Genomic DNA, 6,494 nt, shown 5'->3' on the forward strand with positions numbered 1-6,494 from the left:
AATTGACTATTATCTATTATTGCAATACAAATTTCCTACACTATAATTTATTTAATTCGTATAACAAAACTTCATGATCCGTAATAATAATTTAAAATACCAACGCGAAGTTCGTTGTGCGCGCGGTTGCCGCCAGAGATTTTATCGTATAAGATTAAATGTGCTCTCAGAATTTATAAATATAGAAAAACGATTCTAAATAGTAATAACAATTAGTCAGTCTTAAAAATTATAATAAATTATGTTTAAATTTTAATAATACAAATTATAACTTTAAAAATAATAAGCCATTCATTGCTTAACTTGTAAATATAATTACAAACCCGTAATGGGTGTTCTGTTTTTATGTGATGATTCTCTTGACGAATCGTCTAATAAATGCCAATGATTCACCTTGAACTTGACGTTGACTTAAATGGCGAGATGCTCCCGTTTACCGATGCGATCATTTATATTGTAAACGTACACGATACTCGTTCAGATTCTGAAGACCTAGTTCAAGTAAACACTAGACCGGTTCCCGCTAACATTTTTAAAGGGCAGATAATCTAGCAATGTCAACTACTTCAAATAATACCAATGTGGTGGGTGCAGTTTATAATACCTTTCTGCAATTTTACCGATCAACTCTTAAAAATTTGGATGGATGTTTACTAATCATATGAAGTAGGTAACAGTCGCGGTATAATAAAAAATATATACATAAACCTGAGAGTTTATTACCGATTAAGAGCGTCAATTTGTAGAAGTTTGATAATGCTTTTGAGTTAATGTATTATAAGGTAGCAAAAGTGCTAAAAAATTATTTTTTTCTTATTACAATAAGAATCCTAAAGACCTCTTTGAAAACGTCTAGCTTGACGTACAGGTCATACGACTCATACGCACTACTTTAGCATAGGAAACAGATGCTAAACAATAACTTCCTTAACGAGGCTAGGTCGGCGGTTCAGGTCGCTTCAATTTCAGGGTCTACTTAGCCAGTTTACTGTTAGTCGGTATGACGACGACGACTGTATGGCGGTAAACAATACGGTGACATTGGCGGGAAGAAAGGAAGAAACGCCACCTGCATAGTAATCATGGCGCTATGAGTCTGCTCATCGCGGAACCACGTATCTACTGCCTGAGTTACTTCAATCAAAAAGACAGTGCTTTACGATTTGTTGTCTAGTGTGTATTAGATTGTATTTAAATATTTATTACAAAATAATAAATTTCGATGTGAATTTTTTTAAAGTTGATTTTTACTTTATCAAAATTATGCAAACAAAAATTTGGTGTTAAATTGATGTTAATAAAATGGTGTAAGTATACCATTTATTGTTGGTAACTATGGATACCTTTTTAAAACCCATTGGGTTAATTTTTTTTATTTGACAATAATTAAAACTGCTTACTATATTTTTCGAATATAACAAATTATATTGAATAAATAAACAGAATTATATAATATTGAAGTAATTAATAGAAAGAAAATCTGATGAAAACATTTTTATTTTTAATTGAAATTACTTATGATATTTTTAAAAAAAACATGTTCATCTTAAATATTAATATTATTGCAATAAATAATTAAAAAAATATATTAATAATTAATTTGTGTTCAAGCCCAACAAACTTAAATTTAATTAAATTTACGTTATTTACATTCAATAAATTTTCCAGACACTTTTACAGTTTATAATATTTAATAATATTATAAGGGCAAAACAAGTGTAAACATAAAAGATGGTAATAAAATTTTGATGATGAATGAATTTATTTTGCATTCCTAATGATATCAATTTACTATAATAAAGAATTAATTTATGAAAATGATCATTGAGGATACATTTATCTAACAACATAATAAGTCATACATAATTTTAAAAAAACTTAAGGTTAAGCAGAGACAACTTATTATAGAGAAATACTTCATAACATGCAACTTACAAAATTTTACATGTTAAAGCTCTAAAGTATTTGATTATCCTTTATTGAATAATTATTATTTACTGACTTGAAATTAGAAATAATCCTTCAAATATTTCTAACAAAGATAATATTAGCAGTTTTAAGTATAACATTAGACTAATCTATTACTATTACTCTTATAATGTTCATATATATGTATGTTATTTCTTGAATTTACTCTTAAGTCTACAAAATACTTACGTACAATAACATCTTAAAAATGTTTTCTTAACTAAAAAAAATACAATACGAATTGTAGAATACCATATAATACGAATTGCAGCTCGTCCCAGCTTCGTACGGGTAAATTAAGGATTTATTTACGAAATATTATTGTAACAAAAAATATCTTAAACTCCATCGTGGTGCCACCTACGGGCTCTAATCTAAACCATTCACTCAAATACCCAAAATAAAATCATCAAAAGTGGTCCAGCCACACCGGGGACTCCTCCTTCAGTGACATACACACGTGCAGAAGAATATAATATTATTACATATGTGGGTTTACTGAAGTTACAGAATAAAAAATAATTAAATCAATACATACTCTATTAATTAAGTGTAGATAGAATCTCTATGAGCAATACAATATTTTTTGGAAAATTTAATTAAATATAAAGCTCTCAATTACTATCTCAGATTGTAGATTTTACCAAGAACCGGCCATAAGCAAAGAAGTATCAATTTTGTGCGGACTTTAACGCAATTTTGTATAATATATAGCACATTATGCTACATGAGCGTGTACTCACTTTTAAACTTAACTCTATTTTATCTTTTACATATATAATTTTGTACATAATAAATTAAGTATTAAGAACAGCTAGCAAACGTTAAATTGTAACGATTTTGTATTATTTACAAAAAATATTCATAAATTATAAAAATAAAAAATCTTCAGGGCCAGCCATAGCATTATAAACAATTAATCGCCCAATTTAAAGATACTAAACTACAGATATTGTCATCTTAGTACATATATATATATATTACTAGGGATGGACCTGTCCCAAAATTCCATTGATACATAATACAGATACGCGTAGGTGCGAGATGCGAAGCTCGATGACACCGAGGTATTAACACTAGGAGACTCGTGCGAAGCCCGTTCAGTCGCACGCCGATCGCGACCACAAAGCAGACTCCGGGAAAGCTAAGCCTTAACAAGAAAAGTTGCAATTTTCCCAACCGAACGGAAAGTTAATGTAAAGATAAATATTATACGTAAGTAATATATTTTCTACTTTTATAATTAATAGTTTATAAATCAATTTTAGATTGAATTGAACGGTATTTACTTTTTCAGGTAGCCATTTAGATACAACTGTGAAAAAAATAAATTCCCCGTTATGGGGTTCAAATTAATATTATGGGTAAGTTTTTAATTAAATTAATTTATTTCGTTGTTTCTAATAATTTAATATTTGCAGTTTTTATTCCGTTGTACCAAAGTATTTTTATAAATCCTTTTACTCTAGGTCTACCGACTTATTTAATTAATAGATATATAATATAATTAGATATATTTAAAATAACATAAACAAATAAATACAAAAAAATGTAAGTTCGGTCATCACTGTCAAACGCTTTAAGTTTGAATTCTTAATTATCCTTTCCGCAACAATAGCTGAAGTCTAGTTGTTGATCTTTAATTTTTTATTACTTAAGTATATGAAAAGGTTGATATGCCAATAAATTATTTATACAGCCAATTTGTTGTTGTTTGATAAAAGTTAAATCAAATGTGATGAATTTTGGAATTACAGAAATATAATATTTATGAAATTTTCTTATTTAATAATTTTACGGCACTAGTATATATTTAATTTAACGTATATATTTAAAAAACGATAACGGACGCATGTCAAACCAATTGTTTCTTTTTAAATTTCACTTTAAAGTTGCACTTTTATGGTCTTATGACTCAATTTGTATGCATGTCATAAATGGCGCATATTAACTCGTACAAATACCTTTGTAACACTTGTCGGGCAGTAGGGCAAAACTGTTTTTATTGATACAATAAAATATTCTAATACAGTACAAACAAAACTTTAAGTATATTTTTGACTGCATTATATCCCTTTTAACGGGTTAAGGTAATTTGCTATTCATAATGTTTTATAATTAAATAAATAATTTACATTAACATATTAAATATCACATAATAATTTTAATCGATATCATAATAATTAGTTCCGAAGCGTTAGTGTTCATTTTCCTAAATCCAATCAATTTCTTTCTTTAATTTCTAACTTTGGCTTGGTTGTATTAAATAAATTATTGTCGTGTTTGACTAAAATAAAAATTCCGAATTATCCATGTTTCTTCGCGAAAAACTAAACAGTAGTGTAACAAACGTTTCTTTTAATTTTTTGGATTTTTAATTTTTGCAATGGTCCGACCTTAATTTGACATTTTTATGATACTACAAATGTGTAATATTTTTAATTTAGGTTCAAAGTATATTATATAAATTTTGCCAATCTGTCTGAAAACTTTCAATTAAATTTCATATTGTTTTAAAATATATAATGTTACTATTTAACGTTTTGCATTTGGCAATAATTTTGACTAACTCGATATTTTAAAATGTAAGTTGTATGCCATATGTAAATTTAATAAGTATATCCGATATGATGACTAAAATAGAAAAAAAGGTATTTATAACCTCGCACAGATAAATAAAATCTTAAGCAAAGTTCTGACTACTTTTAAGAGGAAGCTTTTGGATTTTATATATTGAGAGCTTAAACACATATATGTATATATTTATTTCACCATAATTCTGATACAAATGCATTTAGTATTTATAATCATGAAACAATATATATATATATATATATATATATATATATATATATATATATATATATATAACAAAATATATATAGCCTTAATTTTATTTACCGATATTGTAGGTTATTTGTCAACTCATAACTGCAAGTTTTATATATTATATATATATTTTTCATTTCTGGACTTGCAAAGATCACAATCTTCAATTATTTATTTTTGATGACTAAATTATTTTTGCACACAAGATTTGTATCTAAAATAAACATAAGAAAATGATAATGTAGAATATGCAGTGCACGAACTTTACAAGGATGATCGAAACAATCAGAAATCACTTCTTCACTCTATGTCCTTACAAATTACCTACTAGCGTGACCATGATCTTGAGACGTTGTAAGAGTATAAATATCAATCACACGAAATGAGGTTCTATTTCTAGACATTTTTTTAAATACATTTTTAATCTAATGAGTATATATATATATTATATTTTTGAAAATGATATAAACAATGCGGTGTTTGTTTTCATTTTAAAGCAAACAAATGAAATAAAAAGATTTTATATACACATTACCGGTTATTATAATAACGAAGGGTTACTTATGAAAGAACAAGGCTTATGTCCTAATCGTTAGCTAAATGTCACTTCAAAATAGGTACCATGGACTGGTAGTGATGACGATGACCCCAAAGCGACTTCGACTACCTGCCAATGATGCCTGTATGCAAATCGTGTTTCCCGAATCAGTCGTGTCAACGTACCTACTAGCTCGTTTAGCAGTTATTTATTAGATCACGACCTGATGTTAGAAGAAAAACCAAAATTGGATTTTTTGCACGATTAATTTTACAATATTATCGTTATGTTTAGCTATAATCGTAATGGAGCGGAAGGTTTTGAACATGATACAACTACACATTATTAAAAAGTTAAAAAAGCTCGGAAACAGTTAAAAACGATATAAGATACATTGAAAAGAAATGAGATTCCACTTAATTGATAACTAATTGTAATATAATCGAATAAAAATGAATTTTATTTTAGTATTTTCAGCATTTTAGCTTCTTAATGTAGATGATAGAGATGGGTTAAATATTCGCTTTGAAATGGGCTAAATATGAGTATTCGGCCAACTATTCGGCTTAATAGCGAGCATTTTGCCACATATGCTTCTATTAAAAGTAATGGAGACAGGTTTTTTGTTTAAAGAGATACATATCTAGCTGTTACTTTAAGAGTGTCACGAAAAGTATCGAATAAACGACCTCTTTCTTGCACACATTGGTTTTCGGTTGTTTAAAGGACATTGAAAATATAAATTGATCAAACACCTATTGAAAAATCGGGAGACGTTGCTTGATATCAGTTGTCTTTTACTTTTTTTTGTATATGCAAAGGTATGATAATATAACTAAGAAAGGTAAATTTATATTAATCATTATTATTCCATGGTATAGTTCCTTAAAACGTGTTTTCGGTTGACTATAATATAATTTTTTAGATATATTAAGATTAGTAATATTTTCATTGCATATACCCATGCCCAGATTCGGCATATCACTTAATTTATAAAGACTTAAATCATTTTCAATTTATAAGCGTAATAATTTATAAAAATATAGTAATAAATTAAATTGACTTCTTCGGTACCATGTAATAATATAAATATACAACTTCCGAAGGTATTTTTGTGGCTAATATGGTCATTGACTTGAATATTGGTTTTGTAAATAAA

Source organism: Nymphalis io, chromosome 8, assembly GCF_905147045.1.
Source record: "Nymphalis io chromosome 8, ilAglIoxx1.1, whole genome shotgun sequence".
Taxonomy (NCBI): Eukaryota; Metazoa; Arthropoda; class Insecta; order Lepidoptera; family Nymphalidae; genus Nymphalis; species Nymphalis io.